At 44.3% G+C, this 13,051-nt stretch overlaps 1 protein-coding gene across 1 annotated transcript in view; it reads left to right on the forward strand.

Annotated features, from left to right (window-relative positions):
* tmem135 (transmembrane protein 135) overlaps positions 1–13,051 on the forward strand; it is a 310,377-nt gene that overhangs the window by 20,364 nt on the left and 276,962 nt on the right. The gene's annotated exons all lie outside the window — the stretch shown is intronic.

Here is a 13,051-nt window from a genome sequence, read left to right on the forward strand (position 1 = left end):
AACTAAACTGCAGGATTATTTGTGCAGTTGGCCAGCTTATTGCACAGCCAGTCCTTGCCTTACCCCTGAAGAATGTGGATGGTTGTGTTGTTTGTGTATCCTGGAGGTCTCTGACTCCTCCTGGAGGTCCCACTACTCACTCGCCTGAACTTCCACTTTGTTTGCATTGCCTAGGTTCTGCTGATTAAGCTCACGACAATCATTAACCAAACAGCTTGATATGTTATCAGTTATGAAACTTCGACCCTACCTTTGCCTTCACAGATCCTACTGGATCTGCTGCGATATCAGCCGATACCTGCAGATGATGGTTTATAAAAGAGACATTGGAGTGCTGGAGTAACTTGGTGGGTAAGGCAGCTACCCGACCAGCTGACTTATTCCAGCACTTTGCTTTGGTTTAATTGTTTAGTTTAGAGATACAGCGCACCGAGTCTGCGCCGACCCGCGATCCCCGTTACACTAGCACACACCAGGGGCAAATTACAGTTTTTACCGAAGCTAATTAATCTGGAATGTGAGAGGAAACCTGAGCAGTCGCGGAAAACCCACACAGTCACGGAACTTGTGGCCAAGTTCCTCCATTAGTTTGTTTTCTGTTCCAGATTGAACCACTTGCAGTCACTTGTGTCTTCTGATTGTTACTATGATTTTTTTGTTGTTGTTTTTATTGCTCTCCTTTCCAGTGTTTGGAAAGTTATTGGTCCATGGGAGGGGATTTGCTTTTACAGCACATAAGGTGGCCATTCATCACATCAGCCTCCTGCCAGCTCCTTACAAAGCAATGTCATCAGTCCCATTCCTCAATTTTTCGCTTGCCTTTCAGCTTCTCTCTCTTACATAATGATCAGCTGTTTTCATTATTTTGCTATTCACATGCCATGAGGTAATTTACAGTAGTAGACATGGGAGGAAACTAAATCTGTTGGAAACATGCACAGACACAGAAAGAATATGCAAACTCTACGCGGATAGCACCAGAGGTCAGGATCAAACCCAAAAGCTATGAAGCAGCAGAGCTAATTGCTGTATTATTTAAGTTCTCATAGGGTATGTTATTATGCTTCGAAACGTTTATTCTAGTCTATTTACCAATATATATTTCTCTGAATACTAAAAATGCATCAAACATGTGCCTGACCACATTAGGTCATTATTTTTCCAGTCTTCTGCCTGCCCTTTTCATCTAAAATGGGTTCTTTATAATCAAATCCTACGTAGTAGCAAATGTTAGCATTTTGGAGTGATTAGGGAGAATAAATGTAATCTCATTATTACATAATGGGCCATGTCACTGTTGTACACAAAGTACTTTAAAAATTACCAGTTGCGTTGTTTTGAAATCAGTGGTCTAGTTCTTGCCATTGACTAAGTTATTTACCTCCTGCAGAAAGATTGTTATGATTGTAACTCAAACGACTGCATTTTTATAAATATGGAGCTGTACAAAAAGGAGCTGCTGTAAGCATTGCTTTGCTGTCCTACACAAGCAATAAACAGCAGTGGAATATTATTTTGGGAGCGGTCCTCCATTATAAGTGCACCTTTAGTTTAGCAAATTCAATATTTGTGCTGAGCGAGAAATTGTTATTGCCTCTAATGCACAAAAACCTTTCTATAGATTGCTGTTAATGTGATTGTAATGCAGTTGGTAGCTTACTGGGAACAGAGAAAGTGGCAGAGAATTTTAGAAATGGGCTATGTGCTGCCATTCAATAAGATTGTACAGTTTGATTATATAGTTTCAATTGGAGTCATACAATATGGAAACATGCACTTTGGCCCTCATCCATGGTGACCAATATGCCCTATATAAACTAGTTCCATTTGCCTGAGTTTGGCCCATATCCCACTAAACCTTTCCTATCCATGTACCTGTCTAAATATCTTTTAAATGCTGTTACAGTACCTGGTTCAACCACCTTCTCTGGTAAATCGATCCAGTTATAACGTTGGCCAGTGTGTCAAATGCAGGAAATGTCTTAAGAGTATTGTAATCGGAAGGTGCAAATTCATTGGAGTGGGGGGGGGGGGGGGGGGAGGATTTAAAAACTATAAGACCTGTCTGAAGTTGTAATTTTAAAGCATAAATGTGAGAAGCATACACCCTCATGTTTGATGAATGATTATCAGTCTTGGTAGATTAAGAGAATTTTGCAGTATGAAGAAAATTTCCAAAAAGTATGTAGAAATTTGCAACCAATCAACGGAACAATCTCATTCCTCTCTAAAGCTTTTTGTGTTCCTGTTTAAGAAGGAACTGCAGATACTGGAATATCGAAGGTAGACAAAAATGCTGGAGAAACTCAGCGGGTGAGGCAGCATCTGTGGAGCGAAGGAAATAGGCGACGTTTTGGGTCAAGACACATCTTCAGACTGCTTGTATTCCTAATGATTTTGTATTTACAGTCATTATTCCTTTTTGGCTTTCAAAATACAGTTCTCCCCAATTACAGCAGGGGTCTGTTCCTGTGAACTGTTTGTAGCCCAAGCAGATTGTTTGTTGGAAATATCACAAACCAAATTCCCACATGGCAGATGATGCCCGCAGCCCTGTACCAACTGGCAAATTCATACTGCCGGTCTCTCAAATGCCCATTTGTACGTATGGGCTGCACATAAATCAGGCATTCATAACCTGTATTTGTGGCATCGGGAATCTATGATGGCAGAGATCCATGTTCTATGATTCTGAATTCTACAATTTCAGATAACCTGCTTTTCCAGCTTTGTGTCAAAACAGGCCAGTTGATAATTTTGTCTCGGATACCAACCTACTCAACATTCATTGCAATGATTTTAATTATGTTCCTGTAAATGCAACCGCAGATATTGCACTTCTGAATGAACATGATGGTTTTATTGGACAACCAACTTTTTAGCAAAAAGGGTTTATTGTTAGCAAAATAGATGGGTTATTTGGGGCAGTGGCGCAGCAGTAAAGTTGCTTCCTTACAGTGCTAGACACCCGGGTTTGATCCTGACTATGGGTGCTGTCTGTACGTTTCCCCTGTGACCACGTGGATTTTCTCCGGGTGCTCCGGTTTCCTCACTCCAAAGACATACAGGTTTGTAGGTGATAGGCTTTTGTAAATTGTAAATTATCCTTAGTGTGTCGGATAGTGCTAGTGTAACGGGTGATCATGGGTTGGTGCAGATTCGATGGGGGTGAAGGGCCTGTTACCACGTTGGATCTCTAAAGTCTAAAGATAAAGATCAGGGGCGATGACACAAAAGCTGGTCAGATGTGGAACCTTGCTCCTCTTAACAAATGAGCCAGATGTCTTTGGGTATGTGATTGCGAAATAAAGCCGGAACCTGTGACCTCGCTGTGGAGGATGCAGCATTCTAGTGTAAAAACGATTAACAACTAACACATTTGCCAGTTTACTAGCTTTCAAATCTCCTGCTGGACCTTAATCAGTGATGAAGAGCTCAGAATTTATTGGTCAGCTTGCCATCAAAGTCATCCACACTACTGAACTTTTTTAACTGAATCCTGTATATTTCTCTTTTTCTTTTTTGCCCAGGTGACTAAACAGCAGCTAGGCCTTGAATGATATGATGAACTGAGCAAGCTCGGCCCATAAAACTCCCATGGAAATATTTGCAAGCTGACAAAGCCTTGGCCCAGCTTTGTTCACTGTCATGAATTAAAAAAATATTGAATGCCATATAAACATCTCTATTAATTTAAAAACAGAAAACAAAATAAAGATGGTTTTAAATGATTACTAGACTAAGTGGGACCTGTTGGATCCCTGTCACACAGGAGGCTTGGTCCCCCAACACAATATTCCACCACTCACCCATAGCCCCCAACTGCACAAGTGCAGCTCATTTCCCCTCATCCCTAGCACTCTCTCCCTCTCCTCTTCACACTCATTCTTCTTTCCACCCTCCTCCTCCCCTCCCCAAATCCCTCCCTTACCTCTCTCTCCCTCTCCTTTCCCCAACCTCACACTCCCTCCCTCCATAACTCCTCTCCCCTCCCTACCTCTCTCCTATCTCTCTATCCCCCACTCCTCACCTTCCCCCATCCCTCCTCACCTCCTCCACTGCCCTCCTCTCCCTCTATTCCCCACCCCACCCCACCTCCCCCCCCCCCCCCCCCTCTACTCCCCCCCCCCCCCCCTTCTCTACCTCTATCCCCTCTCCTCCCCCACTCTCCCTCCCCAGGATCTCGAGGTTGCTTCTCCTCTCTCTTCTTGCGTGCCCCGGAGGAGCATCAGCCGTTTGGCATGTGGGTGGGTGGAGGAGCTCGGAGAAAAGACCGGGGAAGAGCCATGGGGGAGAGAGGGGGGGCGGGAGTATGACGGGGGAGGGGAGCAGGAGCTAGCGAGGGGGACCAGAAGGGAAGGGGCTGGAGCTGCGAGGCGTTGCATGGCGGTGCGTTTGGGACTCACAGCGCGCACTGGACGTTCTCCTCTGCCGGGATCAGACTCTCTACTTTCTATTTGGCGACATCGGCGACATCTCCGACTTTGCGCCGGTCCGGGCCGCTTCCGGTCCCTCCGAAAATTGTCTGGTTCGAGACTTCTGCAGAAGGGGCGGACCGTCCTGAGGAGTGATAGGAGAAGCATTTTGAGTGTCATAGCAAAGGGTCTAAATACTTAAGTAAACGTGATATTTCAGTTGTTTAGTTTTAAATACTTTGCAAAAATTTCTAAATACCTGTTTTCACTTTTATATTATGAGTTACTGTGTGTAGATTGATGATAAAAAAAATAATGTAATCTATTTTAAAATAAGGTTGTAACGTAACAAAATGTGGAAAAAGTGAAGGAGTCTGAATACTTTCTGAATGCATTGTATATTCTGCACTTGTTCTCTCTTACATCTGCTCCTCATTCAACCGAACGTCTTCCACTATTTCTACCACCTCCAGTGGATTCACACCACCAGTCGCAAGTGCCCATTCCCTCTTCCAGTGTTCAGAGGGATAGTTCCTTCTGTGACTCCCTGGTCCATCCTTGCATCTCATCCTTCTACTCCTCTTCTCATTGAACATTCCCATGCAAACTTGGGAGATGCAGCATCTGCCCTTTTCTCTCTTCCTCTTATGCCTTTCAGGGATTCAAATTCAAGATGAAGCAGCAATTCACTTGCATTTCTTTTAATTTAGTGCATTGCACTTGGTGCTCACATTGTGGTCTCTTCTATGTTGTGGAAACTAAATGCAGATGAGGTGTTGGCTTTGCAGAATATCTCATTTCAGTCTGCAGGGGCAACCCTGAGCTTTCAGTTGCCTATCACAAAATGGCCTTTCGCTCTCGTCTGTCTTTGACCTTCAATATAAATCCAATGTTGCCCAACTTAAGCATGAATAGTATCTCACCTTCTGTTTGGGTACATTTGAAGCCCTTGAGATTTGATTTTGAATTGAATGAGTTCAGGTAACCATTTGTTTTCCTCTCCAAGGTTGCACCTTTCTGTTTCATTTTGTTTATTTGCAGTTCTCTCTCCAAATAGGTTTTAAAAGTAATTATTACTTTAATAACTGTAATCCTATCAGATATTTCTTCTCCCTTCCCTCCCCTCACTGCAGAGAAAACATTTGCTTGTTTTCTAACTTTTCCAGTTCTTGTGAAGAGTCATTCTCCTGAAAAGTTACAGAACCTCACATTTCTCTTTCCATAACAATTGCCTGATCTGTTGTATTATCCCCAATGTTTTCTGATTTCATTTCAGATTCCAGCATCTGTAGACTTTTCATCTAAAATCATGACCTCCCACGGTCATGATTGTCAAGCTCTGAATTGTTTCTGCAATAGATATTTCCTTTCTTATCAGCCATAAAAAAAAAATCCTCATCAAATTAGGGACATAAAGTCTGGAGAGTTATGAGATTAAAATTAGACTAGAGTCTGCCATGTTTAATGATAACTAACCTCTGTGCAGGTAATCTTGACCCAGCCTGAAACAACTTTAGCTCTTGCTTCAAATGAATTTAGCAAATCAACATTTACGAGGCAACCCACCAACCTGTTCCGTTGGCCAACCATTCTCAGGGCAAAGATCTGCTTCCTAATGTGAAATATGGTTTTATTTTTAAATAGCCTGACATTGTGACCAGCATTCCTCTCTAACATATCAGCTGTAGCAAATGCTCAGGAATTTAATCACTTTATTGTCTTGCAAAGCTTGGCCAAAATGCACAGTCTACAACATAACTAAGATGTTTTAAACTATAATTTTGAGGCTCCTTTGGGCACAGCCTTAAATCTGAATATTAACCCTCCTTGTCAGTAAACCATAACCTTCTTGGTATTTAACAGGCTTAAACTGAATGTGTAGGAAGGAACTGCAGATGCTGGTTTAAACTGAAGATAGACACAAAATACTGGAGTAACTCAGCGGGACAGGCAACAACTTCAGTGTGAAGAGGGGTCACAACCCAAAACGTCACCCAGTCCTTCTCTCCAAGTCAAGTCAAGTTTATTTCTCACATACACATACGAGATGTGCAGTGAAATGAAAGTGGCAATGCTCGCGGACATTTGTGCAAAAGACAAACAACAAAACAACCAAACAAATTATAAACACAATCATAACACACATATTCTTTTACATAATAAATAATGGAAGGAAAAACGTTCAGTAGAGTTAGTCCCTGGTGAGATAGGCGTTTACAGTCCGAATGGCCTCTGGGAAGAAACTCCTTCTCAACCTCTCCGTTCTTACCGCATGGCAATGGAGGCGTTTGCCTGACCGTAGCAGCTGGAACAGTCCGTTGCAGGGGTGGAAGGGGTCTCCCATGATTTTATTTGCTCTGGAGTTGCACCTCCTGATGTATAGTTCCTGCAGGGGGACGAGTGAAGTTCCCATAGTGCGTTCGGCCGAACGCACTACTCTCTGCAGAGCCTTTTTGTCCTTGGCAGAGCAATTCCTAAACCAGATGGTAATGTTCCCGGACAAGATGCTTTCCACCGCCGCTGCGTAAAAGCACTGGAGGATCCTCGGAGACACTCTGAATTTCCTCAATTGCCTGAGGTGGTAAAGGCGCTGCCTTGCCTTACTCACGAGTGCTGAGGCGTGTGATGCCCATGTCATATCCTCGGAGATGTGGACTCCCAGATATTTAAAACAGTTCACCCTATCCACAGGATCCCCATTTATCCTCATTGGAGTGTACGTCCTCGGATGATGTGCCCTCCTAAAGTCCATGATCAGCTCCTTCGTTTTTTTGATGTTCAAGAGGAGGCTGTTATCCTGGCACCATAGTGCTAGATCAGCCAGCTCCTCCCGGTAGGCCTTCTCATCGTTGTCTGAGATCAGGCCCACCACCACAGTGTCATCAGCAAACTTAATTATTGAGTTGGAGCTGAACCTAGCCACACAGTCATGTGTGTACAGGGAGTACAATAGGGGGCTGAGGACGCAACCCTGGGGCGATCCCTGTGCTCAGGGTGAGGGACTTCGATGTATTCCCTCCCATCTTGACTACCTGGGGCCTGGCGTTGAGAAAGTCCAGGACCCAGGCACACAGGGAGGTGTTGAGCCCCAATTCCATTAGCTTCCCGGCCAGTCTGGTGGGGACTATCGTGTTGAAGGCTGAACTGTAGTCTATGAACAGCATCCTCACGTAGCCCCCCTTCTGGCTGTCCAGATGGGAGAGAGCGGTGTGCAAGACCTGGGAGACCGCATCGTCCGTGGACCTGTTCGGACGGTATGCGAACTGCAACGGGTCCATGTTCTGAGGGAGGAAGGCGCAGATGTGATTCTTCACCAGCCTCTCAAAGCATTTCATGACTACCGAGGTAAGGGCCACCGGACGGTAGTCATTCAGACAGGCTGGGGAGGCATTTTTTGGTACCGGTACAATGATGGATTTTTTGAAGCAGGCAGGGACCACGGACTTGTCCAGGGAGAGGTTGAATAATGTAGTGAGCACTGGAGCTAGCTGCGTAGCACAGGACTTGAGTACTCGCCCCGAGATGCCATCGGGGCCTGCAGCTTTTCTCGTGTTCACCCGTGTCAGAGCCCTCCTCACGTCGTGCTCGGACAGCGAGAATGTGTGCACATTCCTCCCTTCAGCTTCGGTAGCCAGCCCGCTGGCGGTATTGTCGATATTGTCGGTGTTGCCCCTCCAGAAACGAGCGTAAAAGGAGTTCAGGTCGTCAGCTAGGGAGGTGCCGGCACATGCGGATGAGGAAGGGGTGCTCCGGTAGTTGGTTACAATCCGTAACCCCTGCCACAGGCTTCTGGTGTCCTGCTGCTCCATCTGTAACTCCATCTTGTCCCTGTACCTTCTCTTTGCGTCCTTCACCGCCCTTCGCAGTCGGTAGGACTCTGCCTTGTAGACGTCCATGTTTCCTGATGCCAGGCCCGAGTTGTAGGCAGCGGTGCGAGCATTCAGGGCCACACGAACAGACCTGTCTACCCAGGGTTTTTGGTTCGGAAAGGTGCTTACCCTTACCGTGGGGACGATGTTGTCGGTTACTGTTGCGATGAAGTCCGTGACTGCTTCCGCGAACTCACTGACGTCACTGGAACTTGCGTCGAACATATTCCAGTCAACATCACTCAGTGCATCTTGCAGCATGGCCTCTGACTGGTCGGACCACCGCTTTACGTCCCTCGTCTCTACCGCTTCCCGAACTATCCTCTGTTTATACTCCGGCAACAGGAAAATGGCAACGTGGTCAGATTTTCCTAGGGGAGGGAGTGAAGCGGCCTTGTAGCCTTTTCTGAACGGTGTGTAGCAGTGGTCCAAAGTTGCTGCCTGTCCCGCTGAGTTACTCCAGCATTTTGTGCCTCAGCCGTGTCCTTCCAAAATACAGACTTCATGTTACCTGCCCTATCTGAAGGGAGAGAACACTCGATCACTGTTATACGGCAATCGCTCTATTTACCGGGCGGGTCTGGGTCTCTCTGATCAGTGTCTAGTTCACTTTATTCTGACCTACAGGCAGAAACTAAAAGCTGCTAAGCCTGTGGTCAGAACAATGAAAAGGTGGACAAGCGAGGGCATTGAGAACATACAATCCTGCTTTAACTGCACGGATTGGAATGTGTTCAGGGAAGCAACCACAAGCCTCGATGAGTATACGGACACTGTATCATCATATGCCAGCTTTTGCGACAGTTGTATTCCAACTATGACCCGGATATGGTTCAACACCTACACACTTGGTCTAGTCAACAATAAAAAGACAGCAGGTCGAGAGGCTTTTCAGAAGACAACAAAGCAGGAAATCTACAGGACCTGACAATGTTTCCACCTCTACTCTTAAGCACTGTGCCGAACAGCGGGCACCAGTCTATACAGACATTTTCAACCAGTACCTGCACACATGTACTTTCCCTGCCTCCTTCAAAGTCTCCACTATTGTCCATGTACCCAAAAAGGGAAGGATTATTTGTCTTAATGACTACAGGCCGGTCGCACTGACCTCTGTTATCATGAAGACACTCGAAAGGCTTGTGCTTGTCAAGCTGAAAAATATCACGATTCCCCTGCTAGATCCTATGCAGTTTGCATATCGGGCCAATAGATCTGTGGATGATGCAGTCAACCTGGGCCCGCACTTCATCCTACAGCACCTAGACCGCCAGGGGACCTATGCGAAGATCCTGTTTGTTGATTTTAGTTCTGCATTCAACACCATTGTGCCAGATCTACTACACTCCAAACTTTCCAAGTTGACTGCACCTGAACCCCTGTCGGTGGATCACCAGCTTCCTGACAGACAGGAAGCAGCATGTGAGGCTGGGAAAGCACATCTCGGACCCGCAAACACTCAGCATAGGAGCACCGCAAGGCTGCATACTCTCTCCTCTCCTCTACTCTCTCTACACCAACAACTGCACCTCCACAGACACCTCTGTCAAGCTTCTCAGGTTTGCGGACGACATAACCCTGATTGGACTGATCCAGGATGGCGTGGAATCTGCCTACAGACAGGAAGTGTCACAGCTGGCGTCCTGGTGCCATAGTAACAACCTGGAGCTCAATGCACTTAAGATAGTGGAATTGATTGTAGACTTTAGGAGAGCCTCCTCTCACCCCACTGACCATCAACAACACCACAGTCACATCTGTGGAGTGTTTTAAGTTCCTGGGAACCATCATCTCCAAGGACCTTAAGTGGGGGGCTACCATCAACTCTACAGTCAAAAAGGCACAACAGAGGATGTACTTCCTACGGCAGCTGAGGAAGCACAATCTGCCACAGGCAATGATGGTCCAATTCTACACGGCCATCTGTTCTCACCTTCTCCATCATGGTCTAGTTTGGCTCGGCCACCAAGCACGACACCTGGAGGCTGCAGCGAATCGTCCGATCAGCAGAGAAGGTTATTGGCTGCAACCTTCCCTCCATTGATGAACTGTACACTGCAAGGGTCAGGAAGAGAGCGGGCAAGATCATCTCTGACCCCTCTCACCCTGGCCACAAACTCTTTGAATCACTTCCCTCTGGAAGGCGACTCCGGACTGTCAAAGCTGCCACAGCCAGACATGAAAACAGTTTTTATCCACGAGTATTTGCTCTACTCAACAGCCCAAAAACTGTAGCCTCCCTTTGATCTGATATTTTGTTGGTTCACATGCTTGATCAATGGTGTTTAATCATTAATGTTTTATTATTATTAATGTTTAGTGTTTTCTGAGTCATTCGTAACTGTCACTGTATGTCATGTTGTTACTTGTGAGCGGAGCACCAAGGCAATTTCCATGTATGTGAATACTTGGCCAATAAACTTAAACTTACTTAAACTTACTATCTTAGACTTAAACTGAATATGGCTATGAGGATGCTCATGGATAAAATTGTGTTTTTGTTTAAAGTGAACTTTCCCCCGAGAGATTCCTATGTCATGAGTATTCTCCCTTTCCATCCGAGTAAGAGCTCTTTTCTGTTTACTCCTTGTGCCTGATTCCATATAGTATTTATTAGGAATAGTTGAGGAAGATAGAATAAATGATAAATAGGCCATGTTAAGAAGGAAGAATTGCAAACCAGGTACAGCATTTTAAAATGTGTTTATTCTTTGTTAACGGAGAAAAAACTAATCTTTTTAAGGAAACAGCTGAAGAAATGTTTTCAGCTTTTCTTTACCAAGTTGAATACAGTTTTGTGTGTGAGACGATATGAATGTTTCCTCCATTCTAGAAGCAAGTTTTTGTTTTCATTCACGTGCTATACAATAATTTAGTAGATTTTAGTGACATGATTGGCCTTGAAAGTATTGTATTGCATCCAAATCCATGACAGTTAAGTAAATATGTGCTGATAGGAACAATGAAATTACTCTCTGGAATTTTTCTCTTTACTTCAAAGAATGTTGCTATTGTAAACATGTTGCAATTATACTTTGGGTTATGATTTCCCCCTCCCTTTGTTAACCCACGTACAAATTCAATTGGATCACCTAGTTTAAGGCATGTTCAGAGTTTATTTTTAAAAGTAACCGCACGCATGATGTTCACTTTGAAATATTTCAAATGAAAGCAGTTCCAAGTTTAATCTCGATTATAATTTTAAACCTTGAAATCATATTGAATTTATTGGCAAGTCATTGGAAGGTCATATTAGGCAATACTTGGGCTACACTGTAAACCAAAATTCTTTCACAATCATAGTACATTTGTCTCTCGCTTGAATATAGAATTCTACATTATGGGCATAGTGTAAGAAGAGCTCCTTTGTTAATGAATCAGCTATATGTGGACGTACTAATTATTTGTTGGGCACATTGTATATCGAAGTTCCAAGAATACAGTTTGCTGAAGACAGTCTGAAGAAGGGTCTTGACCCGAAACATCACCCATTCCTTCTCTCCAGAGAAGCTGCCTGTCCCACTGAGTTACTCCAGCATTTTGTGCCTAATACAGTTTGCTAGCTTTTGGAAGAGTGTGACAGAGAGTTATCCATTACATTGAATGTTTATAAACACATGAAACCACCAAGAACACAGGTTATTAAGCTCCTTGCCTCTTCCACATGTAGTTCCATATTTAGTTATGCCTGAAACTCTTTTCCCTCGTACTCATAGTGTGCTAAATGTTCCCTGCTGTAGTGTGTCTTAGGCCATGTTCATTGGTGCAGTCGCTCACAGTAAGGGTATCATGGGAAGAAGGCAGGGTAATCGGATAGATCAGCCATGATTGAATGGCAGAGTAAACTTGATGGGCCGAATGGGCTAATTCTGCTCCTAGAACATATGAACTTATGAAATGTTGATGCACAGTAATTTTTGGCAACATCCAGTTATTCCATCACATATGTAATCATGCTGAAAAATTCATTAAAATGTTCTTTTTGGACAACACATGAATGGCCACAAGTGATAATGTGGAGTCCTACCAAGTACAATGTACTTTCTGCTTAATTTGTCTATCTCAAGTATTTCCTTAATTAAATCACAGCATGTAGAGTCTGTATGAAAGTTTAATAGAAGGAAAGATGATAAAGTTAACCTGCTGGGTATTCCAGTACAACTGTAAAAAACATTGGAATGCCGGGGTGTATTGTCATGTTTGTAGTGGTGTGGGTGTAATAGATGAAGGGTGGAAATCCATTGATTACATGACTGCTTGAACTGTGTTTTATTTTAAATGATAATCTTGAATAGGGAGCAGAAGAGGTAAAAGGTTATGAAAGGTTTTCAGATCAATTGTTGGCTTGTTTTCCATTTCCTTTCCTTGAATGGAGAATCTAGCATTGTTCTCTGATGCAGCAGAGTTTGGATGTCATGTAAGTAAAGAGTAAAAGACAACTAAGATTGACACAAAATGGTGGAGTAACTCAATGGGACAGGCAGCATCTTTGGTGAGAGGAATGTGTGACATTTGGGTGCAGGACCCTTCTTCAGACTTGTGGAGAGAAGGAATGATATTGCCCTGAAATGTCACACCTTCACATTTCCTTATCTATCTATCTCCCTTCCCCACCACCTGACATCAGTCTGAAGAAGGGTCTCGACCCGGCGTCACCCATTCCCTCACTCCAGAGATGCTGCCTGCCCCGCTGAGTTTCTCCAGCATTTTGTGTCTATCTTTGGTTTAATCCAGCATCTGCAGTTCCTTCCTACACAGGACGGATTT

This window comes from Leucoraja erinacea, chromosome 6, assembly GCF_028641065.1.
Source record: "Leucoraja erinacea ecotype New England chromosome 6, Leri_hhj_1, whole genome shotgun sequence".
Classification (NCBI taxonomy): domain Eukaryota; kingdom Metazoa; phylum Chordata; class Chondrichthyes; order Rajiformes; family Rajidae; genus Leucoraja; species Leucoraja erinaceus.